Here is a 19719-nt window from a genome sequence, read left to right as displayed (position 1 = left end):
TGGGTGGTAGTGGGGTGGAGTTGTGTGGTAGTGTGGTGGGATGTATGGTAGTGTGGTTTGGTATGTGGTAGTGTTGTTGGTGGGTGGTAGTGTGTTGGATAGTGTGGTAGTGTGATGGATTGTGTTGTAGTGTGGTGGTGTGTGTGGTAGTGTGTTGGATTGTGTGGTGGTGTAGTGGGGTGTGTGGAAGTGTGGTGGGGTGTGTGGTAGTGTATTTGGGTGTGTGGGACTGTGGTGGGGTGTGTGTGGTAGTGTGGTGGGGTGTTTGGTAGTGTAGTGGGGTATGTGGTATTGTGGTGGGGTGGGGTGTATGGTAGTGTGGAGTGGTTATGTGGTGGGGAGTGTGTTAGTGTGGTGGGGTATGTGGTAGTGTTGTGGTGTGTGTGTTAGTGTGGTGGGATGTGTGTAGTATTGTGGTGGGGTGTGTGGTAGTGTGGTGGGGTTTGAGTTAGTGTGGTGGGATTATGTAGTATTGGTTTGGGGTGTGTGGTAGTGGGGTGTGGTGTGTGGTAGTGTGGTGGGATTGTGTAGTATTGGTTTGGGGTGTGTGGTGGTGTGGTGTGGTGTGTGGTAGTGTGGTGTGGTGTGTGGTAGTGTGGTGGGGGTGCGTGGTAGTGCGGTGGAGTTTGGGGTAGTGTGGTGGGGTTTTTGGTAGTGTGGTGGGGTTTGAGTTAGTGTGGTGGGATTGTGTAGTATTGGTTTGGGGTGTGTGGTAGTGTGGTGTAGTGTGTGGTGTGTGTGGTGGGGGTGCGTGGTAGTGCGGTGGGGTGTGAGGTAGTGTGGTGGGGTGTGTGGTAGTGTAGTGGGGTGTATGGTAGTGTGGTGGGGGATGTGGTAATGTGGTGGGGGTGTGTGGTAGTGTTGTGGGGTGTGTGTTAGTGTTGTGGGATGTGTGTATTAGTCTGGCGGGGAGTGTGGTAGTGTAGTGGGGTGTGTGGTAGTGTGGTGGGGTTTGTGGTTTTGTGGTGGGGTATGTGGGAGTGTGGTGGGGTTGTTTGGTAGTGTAGTGGGGTGTTTGGTAGTGAGGTGGGGTGTGTGGTAGTGTGGTGGGGGTGTGTGGTAGTTTGGTGGGGTGTGTGCTAGTGTGGTGGGGTGTGTGGTTGTGTGGAGGGGTGTGGTAGTGTGGTGGGGTTGTGTGATAGCCAGGTGGGGTGTGTGGTAGTGTTTTGGTGTGTGTGCTAGTGTGGTGGGGTGTGGAGTAGTGTGGTCGGGTGTGTAGTAGCGTTGTGCGGTGTGTGGTAGTGTGGTGGGGAGTGTGGTAGTATTGTGGCGTGAGTGGCTGTGTATTGGGGTGTGGTAGTGTGTTGGGAGGGTGTAGTAGTGTGGTGTGGTGTTTGGTAGTGTGGTGGGGTGTGTGGAAGTGTGGTGGGGTGTGTGGGAGTGTGGTGGGGTGTGTGGTAGTGTGGTGGGGTGTGTGCTAGTGTGGTTGGGTTTGTAGTTGTATGGTGGGGTGTGTGGTAGTGTGGTGTGGTGTGTGGTTGTGTGGTGGGGTAGTGTGGTAGTGTTCTGGGGTATGTGGAAGTGTTGTGGGGTGTGTGGTAGTGTGGTGGATTGTATGGTACAGTGGTTGTGTGTGTGTGGTAGTGTGGTGGATTGTATGGTAGTGTGGTTGTGTGTGTGTGGTAGTGTGGTGGGGGTTTGTGGTAGTGTGGAGGGATGTGTACTCACCTAGTTGTACTCACCTAGTTGTGTTTGCGGGGGTTGAGCTCTGGCTCTTTGGTCCCGCCTCTCAACCGTCAATCAACAGGTGTACAGATTCCTGAGCCTATTGGGCTCTATCATATCTACACTTGAAACTGTGTATGGAGTCAGCCTCCACCACATCACTTCCTAATGCATTCCATTTGTCAACCACTCTGACACTAAAAAAGTTTTTTCTAATATCTCTGTGGCTCATTTGGGCACTCAGTTTCCACCTGTGTCCCCTTGTGCGTGTGCCCCTTGTGTTAAATAGCCTGTCTTTATCTATCCTATCAATTCCCTTCAGAATCTTGAATGTGGTGATCATGTCCTCCCTAACTCTTCTCTCTTCCAGCGAAGTGAGGTTTAATTCCTGTAGTCTCTCCTCGTTGCTCATACCTCACAGCTTGGGTACTAGTCTGGTAGCAAGCCTTTGAACCTTTTCCAGCATAGTCTTATCCCTGATTAGGTGTGGATTCAATGCTGGGGCTGCATACTCCAGGATTGGCCTGACATATGTGGTATACAAAGTTCTGAATGATTCTTTACACAAGTTTCTGAATGCCATTCGTATGTTGGCCAGCCTGGCATATGCCGCTGATGTTATCCTCTTGATATGCGCTGCAGGAGACAGGTCTTGCGTGATATCAACCCCTAAGTCTTTTTCCTTCTCTGACTCCTGAAGAATTTCCTCTCCCAGATGATACCTTGTATCTGGCCTCCTGCTACCTACACCTATCTTCATTACATTACATTTTGTTGGGTTAAACTCTAACAACCATTTGTTCGACCATTCCTTCAGCTTGTCTAGGTCTTCTTGAAGCCTCAGACAGTCCTTTTCTGTTTTATTCCTTCTCATAATTTTAGCGTCGTCCACAAACATTGAGAGAAATGAATCGATACCCTCCAGGAGATCCTTTACATATATCAGAAAGAAGATAGGACCGAGTACAGAGCCCTGTGGGACTCCACTGTTGACTTCACGCCAATCGGAGGTCTCACCCTTCACCGTAACTCTCTGCTTCCTAATGCTTAGGTGCTCCCTTATCCACTGGAGCACCTTACCAGCTACACCTGCCTGTCTCTCCAGCTTATGTACCAGCCTCTTATGCGGTACTGTGTCAAAGGCTTTCCGACAATCCAAGAAAATGCAGTCCGCCCAGCCCTCTCTTTCTTGCTTAATCTTTGTCACCTGATCTTAGAATTCTATCAAGCCTGTAAGGCAAGATTTACCCTCCTTGAACCCATGTTGGCGATTTGTCACGAAGGCCCTTCTCTCCAGATGTGTTACCAGGTTTTTTCTGACGATCTTCTCCATCACCTTGCATGGTATACAAGTCAAGGACACTGGCCATTCAGTGCCTCTTGCCTGTTGCCCTTTTTGTATATTGGGACCACATTCGCCGTCTTCCATATTTCTGGTAGGTCTCCCGCTTCCAGTGACTTACTATACACTATGGAGAGTGGCAAGCAAAGTGCCTCTGCACACTCTTTCAGTATCCATGGTGCGATCCCGTCTGGACCAACACCCTTTCTAACATCCAGATCCAGCAGGTGTCTCTTGACCTCCTCTCTCGTAATTTCGAACTCTTCCAAGGCCGCCTGGTTTACCTCCCTTTCTCTTAGCACAGTGACCTCACCTTGTTCTATTGTGAAGACCTCCTGGAACCTCTTGTTGAGTTCTTCACACACCTCTCTGTCATTCTCTGTATACCTGTCCTTGCCTGTTCTAAGTTTCAATAATTGTTCTTTCACTGATGTTTTCCTTCTGATATGACTGTGGAGTAGCTTTGGTTCGGTCTTGGCTTTGTTTGCTATATCATTTTCAAAACTTTTCTCTGCTTCTCTTCTCACCCTGATGTACTCATTCCTGGTTCTCTGGTATTTCTCACTGCTTTCTGGTGTTCTGTTATTCCGGAAGTTCCTCCACGCCTTTTTGTTCAGTTTCTTTGAAGTATCCCATAATTAGTAGTCCAGATCCATTCCTGCTAGCAACAGAAGCTGCTCTTTCTATTATGTTAATGGTGGCCATGTTGTGTCTATCATATTCCTGTCTAGGTCTTCTGTCATTTGGTGGTGGATTATATATGACTACGACTATAATTTTTTTCCCTCCATTTGTTACGGTACCTGCTTTGTAGTCACTGAAACCTTCACAGCCTTGAATAACCATCTCAAAATTCCAGCCTTTTCTTACCAGCAGAGCTACACCACCCTCACCTCTTCCTTCCCTCTCTTTCCTCATAACATAATAGTCCTGTGGGAACACTGCGTTTGTTATTGTTTTTGTTAGCTTTGTTTCTGTGAGGGCTATTATGTCTGGGTTTTCCTCTAATACCCATTCCCCAAGCTCATTTGCTTTATTTGTAATTCCATCTATGTTAGGGAACATTGCTTTGAGGCTCACTTTCTTCTGTCCCTTCTCAAATCGCCTCCGTGGTGAGTGTTCTGCTGGTGGGGGAAGATATTCTATGGGCGTGAGGACCTGTGAGGTGGATAACAGGGTCTCAGAGGATACTGGGGTGAGAGGCGGGGGATCCAGTGAAGGGGGAGGGACAGGGAGGGTATTGGGTGAAAGGGGAGGGAGGACAGGAAGGAAAGGGGGGAGGGAGGACTCAGCGGGAGGAGGGGAGGGGTAGAAGGGTGGGGATTGGGTGTGGGGGAGGGAGATTTGGCTGAACATTTGAGTGGGGGCAGAGAGGGTTTGGGGTAGGGGGGTTTTCTATGCAGAGGAGGGTGGCGGGGTTGTTCTCCCCTCTGGTGTTACTGGGTAGCTGGTTGTGGGTTGCCCCCTCGCCTCTGGGGGTGTCGTGTTGGGAGCTGTGACTTCCTGGTTTTTCCCTTTCGCACTGCGCCTCTTTCTTGCTTCTGCCGCCACGGCTCTCTCCTCCCTTGTCATGTCTCTCTGGAGGAATACATTTTTTAATTTTCCCACGTTTTTCAAGGAGCTCTTCCTTGATAGAATCTTCTCCTTTGTGCTCTCGTTTGCAAACACTATCTTTATCACTCGGTCTCGGTCGTTGTTGTACCAACCTAGCCTGAAAACCTTCTCAATGAAGTTGCGAGACCCATCTGTATAAATCTCTGTGGAATTTGGGTAGCAATTTTTCATTGTTGAGGCAAAGACTGAGCCTACGGCTGAGTTTGGTGCAGATTTTGGAATGTTGTCTTCGAGTTGTATTGCTGTATTAGGAGTTGCATAAAGCCAAGGTGGAATGTGGGGACAGGAAGTTGGGTTTCACAGTTTTGGAGTAGGGAGAGATCTATATTCATGTTATTTGTAGCCCGTGTGAGGAAAGTTTGCGAGTGAATGGTTGGGGAGCGGGGGTTATGTGGGTTAACTGTTGGGTTAATTTTTTATCTGTATGGGTGTGTCTGGTGAGCAGTGGTACAGAGTAACAGATAGTTAGCACACATTATGTCTCATCTGGTGGCTAAGCTTGTGAGGCCCGTTTCCCTGTAAAGTCCGAGGATTGGAGTTGAACTCATTGCGCCACATTTAAGTCGCATGGCATTGTTTTGTATGACCTCGAGGCTCTGTAGGTTAGTAGGTGCAGCGGACGCATATGCTTGGCAACAATAGTCTAGTTGGCTGCGAATGTAGGTATCATCATTTAGCAAGAAATGCATCATTTCTTGCATCTCACTCTTGATGTCCTCCAGAAACTGGGCGAACATTTCCTTCATTTCGTCACCTTGACTCTTCCCTGTTCCCCTGGTACCTCTGGCTGTCATGCTTGCCCCTGTTCCTATAGTTGTGCCTGATAGGATTTGTCAGGAGGGCAGATCGGGATGGGGGAGGGAGAGAGAGAGAGAGAGAGAGAGAGAGAGAGAGAGAGAGAGAGAGAGAGAGAGAGAGAGAGAGAGAGAGAGAGAGAGAGAGAGAGAGAGAGAGAGAGAGAGAGAGAGAAAGAGAGAGAGAGAAAAAGAGTGATAAAGGGAGAGATAAATGGGTGGGTGGGGGCGATCCGATCCTTCCACTGAAGTGAGAAGGAAGTAGATTTGGAGGGGGGGGATGAGATGGAGAGAGAGAAGGGAGGGAGAGAGGGAGAGAAAGAAGAGGGAGAGAGATGGAGAGGAAGAGAGCAGGTGAGGGAGAAACGTGGTGAGGGAGAGACAGGGTGAGGGAAAGAGGGGGGGGAGGTGTGTGTGTGTGTGTGTGTGGGAGAGAGAGAGAGAGTGAGAGAGAGGGAGAGGGGGGAGAGAGTGGGGAGGGGAAGAGTGTGTGTATTGGGAATGCGGGCCTTGGGCTGAGAGGATGTGCGCGTCTCCTCTCCCTTCTAGGGAATAAGCCCCTCGTCCCCAACCCTGTGCTGTGATCGCCAGGGCGGTATTATCACAATACTATTGTGCTGCTGAGTGTCATTACACTATTGCATAAGTCACTAGTATTAAAGAAACCATAGAGTGAACTAATACCCTGGGAGATCGCCTGGCCTAGGCACTTGTGGCTTGGAGGAGGCTTGCCTACTGTTCCCTTAGGGGAAGCCTACCAAGCAGTAGTGTTTGGTGCATTGCTGGTAACAACACAGCATTATCTACACAGAGTACTTGGAACTCAATGGAAGATTCCCTAGCAAGAACCTAAAGGCAGCAATAAGCAAGGAGAGTGGTAGGTCCGTAACCTGACCCTACTGACCCGTGACCCTTGCGGTCAGTACTGACCCAACGGTCTCCCCTTCCCCCTCCCTGACAGGAGGGTGACATAGCCGCCAACATATGACGAAGCCAGCTTTGTACAGAGCAACTGAACACTCCTAATTGTAAGACCTATTTTCCCCACTTTCTCTTACTCTTCTCATTTCGCCATTTCAACAGGTCAAGTGGAACGGTCTAGTGGCCCATGCGGTTATCTGTAAAATCTGGGGGACCACTTGATCTGGGCATCTGTTCACCCTTGTAGCAGGGTTAGGCTGTCTTAGGGGACATTCTGTCCACACATAGGATACAGGAGGATAAGTCACTGGGGGCTACCCTCTGCGAGTCCCAACCAACCAAGTGGAAGGACGGAGTGCATAGCCCTCGGCTTAGGAGAACTTATTCTCAGGAAGGGAATTGCTGAGAAAAGCAACTATACAAGATAAAATGAACAGGAACTGAGACAATGAGAGGACACCGGGTAAAAATCCGCCCCTCTGCGGAGGAAGGAGGGGACAGGCTATGAGAAACAGAAGGAACTAGCAAATCTGTTATCAACTCTCAAAGTAAGATTTTCTAGACTAATACCCACAAAGGACTCCTCTTTCATAGCACTATGCTACCAGGATGTAGATGTGGATACAATCATCAAGGGAGAAATCATACGTATGTTGAAGGATAAACATTTCCAGGTTATTATTCCTCCTGAGCTGCAGGCCAGGAAGACAATAATCTTGAAGAGACTTGATGCAGGAAATACTGAAGACACCCCAGAAAATATTAAACACGATATAGAACATAGAAATGATTGGGCTAAGGTAGAAGAGGTAATCCTCATGCCGAGAGTGTCTAACATGATGAAAATACCTGGTTGATACCTGGTTGATGGGGTTCTGGGAGTTCTTCTACTCCCCAAGCCCGGCCCGAGGCCAGGCTTGACTTGTGAGAGTTTGGTCCACCAGGCTGTTGCTTGGAGCGGCCCGCAGGCCCACATACCCACCACAGCCCGGTTGGTCCGGCACTCCTTGGAGGAATAAATCTAGTTTCCTCTTGAAAATGTCCACGGTTGTTCTGGCAATATTTCTTATGCTTGCTGGGAGGACGTTGAACAACCGCGGATCTCTGATATTTATACAGTTCTCTGATTGTGCCTATGGCACCTCTGCTCTTCACTGGTTATATTCTACATTTTCTTCCATATCGTTTACTCCAGTACGTTGTTATTTTACTGTGTAGATTTGGTACTTGGCCCTCCAGTATCTTCCAGGTGTATATTATTTGATATCTCTCTCGTCTTCTTTCTAGTGAGTACATTTGGAGGGCTTTGACACGATCCCAATAATTTAGGTGCTTTATTGCATCTATGCGTGCCGTATATGTTCTCTGTATTCCCTCTATTTCAGCAATCTCTCCTGCTCTGAAGGGGGAAGTGAGTACTGAACAGTACTCAAGACGGGACAACACAAGTGACTTGAAGAGTACAACCATTGTGATGGGATCCCTGGATTTGAAAGTTCTCGTAATCCATCCTATCATTTTTCTGGCTGTCTCAATATTTGCTTGGTTATGCTACTTAAACGTTAGGTCGTCAGACATTATTATTCCCAAATCCTTTACATGCTGTTTTCCTATTATGGGTACATTTGATTGTGTTTTGTACTCTGTATTATGTTTAAGGTCCTCATTTTTACCGTACCTGAGTACCTGGAATTTATCACTGTTAAACATCATGTTATTTTCTGATGCCCAGTCGAAAACTTTATTAATATCAGCTTGAAGTTTTTCAATGTCCTCAGCCGAGGTAATTTTCATACTGATTTTTGTGTCATCTGCAAAGGATGATACGAAGCTGTGACTTGTATTTTTGTCTATATCTGATATGAGAATAAGGAAAAGCAGCGGTGCAAGGACTGTACCCTGAGGTACAGAGCTTTTCACTGCACTTGGACTAGATTTTATATGGTTGACAGTTACTCGCTGAGTCCTGTTTGACAGAAAACTGAGTATCCAGCGTCCTACTTTACCGGTTATTCCCATTGACTTCATTTTGTGTGCTATCACGCCATGGTCACATTTATCGAAAGCCTTTGCGAAGTCCGTGTATATCACATCAGCATTCTGTTTCTCTTCTAATGCCTCAGTGACTTTGTCGTAGTGCTCAAGTAGCTGTGAGAGGCACGATCTTCCCGCTCGAAATCCATGTTGGCCTGGGTTGTGAAGGTCATTGGTCTCCATGAAATTGGTGACCTGACTCCTAATCACTCTCTCAAATACTTTTATGATATGCGATGTTAGTGCAACTGGTCTATAATTTTTTGCCAATGCTTTGCTCCCTCCCTTGTGTAGAGGGGCTATGTCTGCTACTTTAAGTGCATCTGGTATCTCCCCCGTGTCCAAGCACTTCCTCCACACTATACTGAGTGTCTGTGCTACCGGCACTTTGCATTTCTTTATAAATATTGAATTCCATGAGTCTGGACCTGGGGCCGAGTGCATGGGCATGTTTTCAATTTCTTTTTCAAAATTTAGTGCGCTCGTGTTTATATCAGTTATATTTACAGGGGTTTGAATATCTCGCATAAAGAAATTGTCTGGATCTTCCACCTTCATGTTGTTTATTGGAGTGCTAAACATGTCCTCATACTGCTTTTTTAGGATTTCACTAATTTCTTTGTCATCCTCCGTGTATGAACCTTCACTTGTACGAATAGGTCCAATACTGGCAGTGGTTTTTGCTTTTGATTTCGCATATGAGAAGAAATATTTTGGATTTTTCTTTATTTCCTGAATGACATTCTGTTCTAACTGCCTTTCTTCAGTTTCATATGAGTGTTTCAATTTCCGCTCGATTTCTTCAATCTCCCTATTTAAATTATTCCTTCTTTGACGGGAAATTCGTGTCTGCATAAGCAGTTCCGTTATTCTTTTCCTGCGTTTATAGTGTCGTCTGCGTTCTCTTTCTACGTTAGATCTCTTTCTGGCTTTCCTCAAAGGAACATGTTTCAGACAGACTTGATACGCTTCTGAAGTCAGTTTTTCTATTCCTTCTGTAGGACTTGTATTACTTAGAACAGTTCCCCATGGAATGTTTGTAAGTTCCCTGTTTATTATCTCCCAGTCTATCCTTTTATTATTAAAATTGAATTTACTGAATAGCCCCTCTCGCTTTATCAACGTTTTAGGTCTATTCTGAGTATTGATGGTCGTTTGCACTTCAATGAGCTTGTGATCTGAATATGTGGTATCTGATATCGTAATGTCTCTGATAATGTCTTCATTGTTCGTAAAGACCAGATCTAGAATATTTTCATTTCTCGTTGGCTCCGATATCTGCTGATTGAGTGAAAATTTGTCATAGAATCTAAGTAGTTCTCTAATCTGTGGTTGGTTAGGTCCTGATAGATTTCCTGGTATAATATTATTGTTTGCTATTTTCCCCCTGAGACTAGGCAAGTTGAAGTCACCTAGGAAGATAATATCAGGTATCGGGTTCTCCAAATTATCAAGGCTATTCTCTATTTTGCTTATCTGTTCTGTGAATTCCTCAGCCGTTACATCTGGCGGTTTGTATATTAGTATAATCACTAAATTTTTCTAAAGACTAAAAACTAAAAAAGATTAGTATAATCACTAAATAAGGTTTAAAGAAATCTCCATGGCAGAGAAAGCCCTCAGCCAAGGTATCCATTGCAACTACTATCACCTTAGCACGGACAACAACAACCTTGAGCAGGAGGAATACTATAACATTACCCCTTGCTGGACATGCTATAAATACGATCACACAGCCGCAGAGTGCAAACAAACGGGCCAAGTATGTTCAGAATGTGCCGGGCAGGGACACACATACAGAGACTGCATAAATAAATCGAACCCCAAATGTCTCAACTGTGAGCATCCCCACCGCACACTGGCCTCAATATGTCCCATTAGGAAGGACATCCTAAAACAAAAAAGGGCCGATGCCTTAGCAAAAAAGACAGCAATGACCAATAATACTTATGCAGGTATAACTACCAACAATGCTTGGTCTAACAAGGTATCACATAATCCAGCAAACACTACCCCACACACTCCAACAAAGATGACCTCACAGGTAAATGGGGACCTACCCACAAAGATCCTGAGCAGTATGTTCTTTGCTCATTTAGAAAACATAGCAAACCCAGGGTCATTTAGATCTGTAATTAAAGAAATGTACAAGATGAATAGTCTCCCATTAATGGAATTCCCAGACACTAACTCCACTAACATCATAAAAGCCCTGGTGGACAGCAATGTAGCCAGCACTACCCCAACTGTGACTAACTCCCAACAAGTGCCAGCACCCACGACCCCAGCAACCACCAACAAGCCAGAGGAAGATGATATAACACCAGCAACTACCACTCAGGACCCCCGGAGAGGGGCCACACGTAAACAACAAAACATACAAGTACCACAGGACCAGGGACTCGCAACGGTTCTCACTGATTCCCGCACACCCACACAAAATGTCACCCAAGCCTCAGTAGAGGCCCCAAACACAATCAATTTCTTCTCAAGCAAAACAACCCACCGGGTTACCCACAAGACCCTCAGAGAGCAAATACAAACCCATCAAATAAAATTCCAACACAACATTCCCGGTGTCACTACGAATGACGTGTACGACCAGATAATGTCAAATACTTTTAACTCAAACCGAAAACCCATAACCATTCAACAGATAAGCAGCGAGGACTTTGACGCAATGCGCAATGGTTATGGAACGATCCCGAACAATCCACAAGGTGGAAGAAACCCATCAGATTCAACATAGCCATCCAGTCATTAACAATAATTCAACACAATGTTCTCTGCTGGACTCCGCACAGAGCATTGGAACTCAGCAACTTGTACAGAGAAATAGACTCTGATATAATACTCATTAACAGCCATGGAAAAAAGAACAGCGAGAAGATCAAGATCTTCAATTACAACATTTACCAGGTCAACAGAGCTGACCAGGCCAACGATGGAGCGGCAATTGCCGTAAAAAGAAATATTCCTCACAAAATTCTAGATAACTTCCAGGAAAATTTCCTGGCAATTGAACTCCAAACTACGAAAGGTATAATCTTCATAGGAACATGATACCAACCACCAAGACGTCCTTACCTTCCCCTTGCCGACATCATGAAACTTACCAGAAGGAACAGACCTGCCTACTTCCTGGGTGATCTGAACGCCAAGCACAGAACACTGGGACACGGAAGGAACAACCAAGCAGGAGAAGCCATCCACAATATGATAAGGTACGGAAATCTAACCCACCTGGGCCCAGACTTCCCAACTTACGTCAGACAAGGCCACAGTGGTAAACCAGACATAATACTGTCAAACAACCACCACTTCCTAAACACCCACATAGAAAGGGGCCCTGTGAGCACAAGCGACCACCTACCAATAATAATGACGCTGTCAACTAACCCCATTCAGAAACCCTCAACACCAAGACTTCAATACACTAAAACTGACTGGGAAGCGTTCAAAAGCAGTGCACAGGAAATCAGTGTCACAGATTTTAATGGAAAGGAAACATCATGCATAAACGCCGAGTTAAATACATGGATTAGCACCATAGAAAAATGCATGATTGATCACATTCCCGTAGCTCACCATATAACGCTCCCACACCCCCCAGCCACTGAGGCGCTCAGGACACTGCAAACCAGATATAACAATCTTCTACAACTCATAACACAACACGGGTGGACGGGTGAGCGCAAAAGACTACAAAGGGAACTTCAAGATGAGCTGCAAGATCTGTGCAAAACAGAGTACACCAAACAATGGGATGACCTAATAAGCAAAATCCAAGTCGACTACAGAAACCCAGGAAAGTTCTGGAAAAAAGTAAAGACCGTGATGGGAAGCTCTTCTGAGGAAACACCCTACATCATAGACGCCTCAGGAAATAAACTCTGTGAGGAGAGAGAACAAGAGCGGGAATTCAGGAAGTTCTGGGAAAAAATATTCAGGATAAACCCGGAAGAAAATTTAAATTTTTGCCCAATTAATGAAAGGGAATTACAACTCAAGTCGATAACAGAGCTGCAGCACTACTCCCGACGCAAACAATAGACCTTAACAACATACGCGATGACTGCCACCTTATGAAACACATAACCATTGCAGAGGTCCATAAAACAATTATGGGTTTCAAGAACAAGGCGCCGGGCAACAGCAAAATAAATAAGATGGTATTATCCAACCTACCAGTGATTGCTGTGAGATTTTTTTCTACGCCTACCTCCCTTAGGAGGTGGACTACAAGTTTAAAGGCTGCTCACGGCAGTTAAGCATGAGTCCAATAGAAAAAGGAAAAGCGGGAGCAAACCGCCAGCCCTCCACCACTAGGGGTGAAAACCTGTCCACAATAGGCCGCTGGCTCCTCCTAGTTAAACAGGACGTTAAAACTAATAAAGGGTAACCGACGGGTTCTCACAATAAAATATTTATATTTGATGTGGCGCTATGAATTGGAATTCGAATTCCCAAGAACAGCCGTCATATCAAGATCACATCAACATTTAATCGTAATATGCAGAAATATGGTGGAATAATATGGTTGAAGGGTTGACATCAAAGACCGTTTTCTATAACATAACAATTTATTAATAACAAGAGACTAACTACTACATTACCGAGTTTACGTTACGTTAATGTCCATCCAGTGGCACGATAACAAACATCACAGACTAAGTTACACTACAGCGAATGGTTACGTTATTGTCCATCAAGTGGCATTTGCAATACAGCTATTCAACAGCCCCTCGAGAAATGACAGCAGGCTCCATCCTGCTGACACTTCGAGCTGACAAGTGAACTAACTGAACAATGATGCCCACTGGAGACACAAGCATGCAATCAATAGTGTCACGGTTTCCCTGACAGCTTACTCTAATCACAAACTTAAGGGTCCTCCTGCCCCCCAGGAGAGACCCACGTAACTAGGCGGGTAGTCCAACAGTGACTCCCCCTATCACAACCCAGTGTGAACATTCTTTGCAACTCCCTACAAGAAGTTGCACTGAAAGCAGTAAACAAAGACAGGCAAAGCAGGATTCTGGGACACAGCTCCACAAATCCCTAGATTACTCTACTCTCGTCACCAGACGACAACGAAAAGAAATTGCCTTAAGTGATTAATTACGTTAATTGACTGATCGAAGCAGTCAGCAGCAAAGTACTACGGTAATCACAAACAATTGTCTCACACTAGACAACAACATGATGATACTCTACGTTAATCATTAACACTTGTCTCTCTTGTTAACAATAACTCAACATATTACATCACACTTGACTCCTTGCAAGTATTCAGTGAGTAATCCTCAATTAAGGTCAAACGGACCACTAATTACATCCCCATTAAGTTACGTTAATTAAGCCTACCCTAACTTGGTAGCTTCTCAACAGTCTGTGTCAAAAAATTATTAGTGAGTGTTAATTACGCTAATTAACTCCGAGCAATTAATTAATTGTCACCAGGACCGATAATTAATCATCCATAAATACGTCTCACTCCGCACTGCCTAAGCAGGTCTCATCAAACACTGTGAATTCACGGGAAAGGAGTTAATTACCCCTAATTAACTTGAGTGCAATTAATCCACTGTCCTCAGACAGGATATGATTAATACAACGATTTATGCAAGCTCCATGACCTCGCTTTACCGAGTCATCTGAGCCCTCCAGACGTTAATTACTCCACTAATTAACATGAGCCACTGATTGCTATACCCCAGAAAGGTAATTAGTCTCGAGCAAATTACGTTAACACAAATACTGATAGACTCTGACAGATCCTCTCCCACTATGTGAATTCATGATGAGAAGGTTAATTACATAATTAGCTAAAGTGGTCAATTAGTTGTCACATGGACAATTAATTGCTCCCGAGACGTATCTCACTCAAGCTCAATGCTGTTCTCTCATAACAGCCCTCACTCACTTAACAATAAGTGTGCACCCCTTATCCAGTTAACTACCCCTTACTTAATTAACTCACTGAATCCTTAAGTCCTCAACACAACTTAAAGAAACAACGTAACCCCAGTGTTACATGTCCCACTACAATGGCATGCAACATCATAACAGCACTGCCCACATACGGTTGCGGCTACTGCAACTCGTTAATTACTGTGCCCACACAATAATGACACACGGTTGTGCAACAACAAGAGTATACCAATATTACTGCCCCCCTTATCTTGCAACCGTTGCAAAGGACTACTTTGCAACTTTATATATATATATATATATATATATATATATATATATATATATATATATATATATATATATATATATATATATATATATATATATATATATATATATATATATATATATATATATATATATATATATATATATATATATATATATATAATTTCAACTTCAAATTCATTTGACGTTTTGGAGGACGAGTGCTGTGGAGAGACTGTGGATCGCGCAAAAGGGAAAGCAACGAAGAGAAAGGAAGCGCAGGCCCCTCAGAAAGTAAAGGAAGTACCTAAGCAAACATTAGTTGTGGGAGATTCCCAGATAAGGTATTTGGATAGAACGTTTTGTGCTAGAGATAGGGGGAACAGGTTAAGGGTTTGCTATCCCGGAGCTGGCATTGGTGATATTATAAACAACATGAATGATATTATGGCTGGTAATGGGAACAATCCCATTATTTGCATTAGCGTGGGAGGAAATGATGTTGGTCGAGTCAGGAGTGAGGAACTGATTCAGAGGTATAAAACAGCCATAGAGTTAGTTAGGAGCAAGGGAGGAATCCCGATCATATGTGGCATTCTTCCAAGAAAGGGAGTGGGAAATGAATGGATATCGAGGGCACTTGGTGTCAATTGCCGGCTGGAAAGATATTGCAAATCAAATGCAATATCTTTCATAGACAACTGGGAACACTTCTATGGAAGAAATGAAATGTATGCTCGTGATGGGGTGCATCTATCGAGAGCTGGGGTTGTTGCTGTTGCGAACTCGCTAGAAGAAGTGGTTAGAGGTGTTTGTTTGGGTTTAAACTGTTAGTAGATAGAGGTATGGGAATTGATTTGGAGGAAGGAGGTAATAAAAGTATGTGTTTGTGGGAGAAAGGAATTGGCAAAACGATCAGGGAAAGAGAAGGTCCGCAAAATAACAATTCACTTAGGGTATATTACACTAACAGTAGAAGTCTAAGAAATAAAATTAACGAATTAAATGCTCTTGTCTGCACAGAAAAAATAGATATTATTGCACTTACCGAAACGTGGATGAATGTAGAAAATAGAGAACTATTAGCTGAATATCAAATATATGGATTTAAACTATTTCACACAGATAGATATATTAGACGAGGAGGTGGAGTAGCCATATATGTTAGGGACAATTTGAAATGTAGTCTCAAAGAGGGAATCAAAACAGAGCCACACACAGAAACTATTTGGATTGAATTAAACGAAAAAGCTAATAATATTATAATAGGAGTAATATATAGGCCACCAAATTTAGACAGAATGGAAGCAAAGCATCTATGGGATGAAATATCTAGAGCATCTAGATCTAACAGTATTTATGTCATGGGTGACTTTAATTTTAGCGGAATAAACTGGTTGAACAAAACAGGGAATAGTGAAGCAGAAGATTTTCTAGAATTAATTGACGATTGCTTTCTTACGCAACACATTAAGGAACCAACACGGGAAAATAATATTTTAGATTTAGTGTTAACTAACAGGGAAACGCAAATTAATGACATCGAAATAGGGAGTGAGCTAGGGAGCAGTGATCACAAAGAAATCAGATTTAGCATAGAATGGAATAGACCAGTAGGAGAAAATTCTGTTAAAGTGCCAGATTTTCGAAAAGCTGATTTTAATAGCCTAAGAAATTTTTTGGGTCAAATTGATTGGAAAGGCTTGGGTATGGGGTGTGGGCCGGTCTTGGAGCGAGACATGAACCCAGCGATAGGTGACTTAAATGGGGATTTCGATGTGGATTCAATATATAACTTATTTAAGAATATTCTAAACAAAGCACAGGAACGTAGTATACCATACAAATTGAATAGATCGTATACTAATGACCCAAAGTGGATAACAAAGAATTTGAAGAACCTTATAGGTAAAAAGAGAGCTTGGTACAAAAGGATTAAAAATGGGGAGGTCACTTTAGAACAGGAATTCGTACAACTGGTTAGAAATGTTAAAAAAGAGATAAGGAAAGCAAAAAGAAACTATGAACTTCGCATAGCAGGGCAAGCAAAGACAAATCCTAAAGGGTTTTTTCAGTTATATCGTACTAAGACTAGGGAAAGGATAGGTCCATTAAAAACTGAGACAGGTCAAATAACAGATAGTGATGAAGAGATGAGTAGTATTTTTAATAAATATTTTGTATCTGTATTTACTAAAGAGGAACTTAACAATATGCCTTCAGCCGAACAAGTCTATGTGGGTGGGGACGAGGACAGGTTGACGAGTTTAGCAGTTACCAGGGAGGATGTTCTTAAACAAATAGTAAAACTCAAACCAAACAAATCCCCAGGGCCGGATGAAGTGTTTGCTAGGGTGCTTAAAGAATGCAAAGAGGAGCTTTGTGACCCACTGTCAACCATATTTAATAAATCAATAGAGTCAGGCAGAGTGCCAGAGTTTTGGAAAGTTGCTAATGTGATACCAGTTTTTAAGAAAGGAGATAGATCACTTGCGTCTAACTATCGACCAATTAGCCTAACGTCTATTGTGGGAAAGTTACTCGAATCTATAATAGCAAATAAAATTCGTCTTCATCTTGAAAAACATAAATTAATAATTGAGTCGCAACATGGTTTTATAAATGGCCGTTCATGTTTAACAAATTTGTTATCTTTTTATTCTAGCATTGTTGAGGCAGTTGATAGTGGTAAGGATTGCGATGTTGTATACCTTGACTTTAGCAAAGCTTTTGATACAGTGCCACATGAAAGACTGATTAAAAAAATAGAGTCTCATGGTATTGGGGGTGCTATATTAAGCTGGATTAGGGCATGGCTATACCAAAGGAAACAGAGAGTTAGTATAAATGGAATCAAGTCAGAGTGGGAAAATGTTGTAAGTGGAGTGCCTCAAGGCTCTGTCCTGGGACCTCTGTTGTTTATAATATATATAAATGATTTAGATTCAGGTTTGAGTAGCAACATTTGCAAATTTGCCGATGATACGAAAATCGGTAGGGAAATTAATTCGGAGGAGGACTCACTATCACTTCAAGTTGATCTAGATAGGGTTTTGAAATGGTCAAAGGATTGGCAGATGCAGTTTAATGCTGATAAATGTAAAGTTCTGAGGTTAGGTAATGATGATAGAGTTACAAGATACGAGCTAGATGGTGTTGTGATTGCGAAGTCGGATTGCGAAAGGGATCTGGGAGTTATGATTAGTAAGAATTTAAAACAAAAGGATCAATGCATAAATGTTCGTAATAAGGCAAATCGGACACTTGGATTTATTAATCGCAGCGTTAGTAACAAGACACCTTGTTACATTAGAGTCAGGCAGAGTGCCAGAGTTTTGGAAAGTTGCTAATGTGATACCAGTTTTTAAGAAAGGAGATAGATCACTTGCGTCTAACTATCGACCAATTAGCCTAACGTCTATTGTGGGAAAGTTACTCGAAACTATAATAGCAAATAAAATTCGTCTTCATCTTGAAAAACATAAATTAATAATTGAGTCGCAACATGGTTTTATAAATGACCGTTCATGTTTAACAAATTTGTTATCTTTTTATTCTAGCATTGTTGAGGCAGTTGATAGTGGTAAGGATTGCGATGTTGTATACCTTGACTTTAGCAAAGCTTTTGATACAGTGCCACATGAAAGACTGATTAAAAAAATAGAGTCTCATGGTATTGGGGGTGCTATATTAAGCTGGATTAGGGCATGGCTATACCAAAGGAAACAGAGAGTTAGTATAAATGGAATCAAGTCAGAGTGGGAAAATGTTGTAAGTGGAGTGCCTCAAGGCTCTGTCCTGGGACCTCTGTTGTTTATAATATATATAAATGATTTAGATTCAGGTTTGAGTAGCAACATTTGCAAATTTGCCGATGATACGAAAATCGGTAGGGAAATTAATTCGGAGGAGGACTCACTATCACTTCAAGTTGATCTAGATAGGGTTTTGAAATGGTCAAAGGATTGGCAGATGCAGTTTAATGCTGATAAATGTAAAGTTCTGAGGTTAGGTAATGATGATAGAGTTACAAGATACGAGCTAGATGGTGTTGTGATTGCGAAGTCGGATTGCGAAAGGGATCTGGGAGTTATGATTAGTAAGAATTTAAAACAAAAGGATCAATGCATAAATGTTCGTAATAAGGCAAATATTATATTATCATAGCAATATGGAAGTTGTAGTTAAGGACCTGGTGACTCTAGTGGGAGCCCTGAGGACAGAGTTGGACTCTCTGCGGGAGGAGGTGCGTCAGCTTAAAAAACAACGAGAAGTAACGAAGGAGGAGACCAGCAGTAAAGGGATCTCGTCTTGGAGAGTTGCGAAAGACAGGGGCCTTAAGAAGACTTTGATAAAGCCGCCTTCAAACGCCATAGCAACTTCAAATTCATTTGACGTTTTGGAGGACGAGTGCTGTGGAGAGACTGTGGATCGCGCAAAAGGGAAAGCAACGAAGAGAAAGGAAGCGCAGGCCCCTCAGAAAGTAAAGGAAGTACCTAAGCAAACATTAGTTGTGGGAGATTCCCAGATAAGGTATTTGGATAGAACGTTTTGTGCTAGAGATAGGGGGAACAGGTTAAGGGTTTGCTATCCCGGAGCTGGCATTGGTGATATTATAAACAACATGAATGATATTATGGCTGGTAATGGGAACAATCCCATTATTTGCATTAGCGTGGGAGGAAATGATGTTGGTCGAGTCAGGAGTGAGGAACTGATTCAGAGGTATAAAACAGCCATAGAGTTAGTTAGGAGCAAGGGAGGAATCCCGATCATATGTGGCATTCTTCCAAGAAAGGGAGTGGGAAATGAATGGATATCGAGGGCACTTGGTGTCAATTGCCGGCTGGAAAGATATTGCAAATCAAATGCAATATCTTTCATAGACAACTGGGAACACTTCTATGGAAGAAATGAAATGTATGCTCGTGATGGGGTGCATCTTTCGAGAGTTGGGGTTGTTGCTGTTGCGAACTCGCTAGAAGAAGTGGTTAGAGGTGTTTGTTTGGGTTTAAACTGTTAGTAGATAGAGGTATGGGAATTGATTTGGAGGAAGGAGGTAATAAAAGTATGTGTTTGTGGGAGAAAGGAATTGGCAAAACGATCAGGGAAAGAGAAGGTCCGCAAAATAACAATTCACTTAGGGTATATTACACTAACAGTAGA

The sequence above is a fragment of the Procambarus clarkii genome, chromosome 7 (assembly GCF_040958095.1).
Source record: "Procambarus clarkii isolate CNS0578487 chromosome 7, FALCON_Pclarkii_2.0, whole genome shotgun sequence".
In the NCBI taxonomy this organism is placed as follows: Eukaryota; Metazoa; Arthropoda; class Malacostraca; order Decapoda; family Cambaridae; genus Procambarus; species Procambarus clarkii.
The sequence above is the reverse complement of the archived record's forward strand: the minus strand, read 5'-3'. Positions refer to the sequence as shown.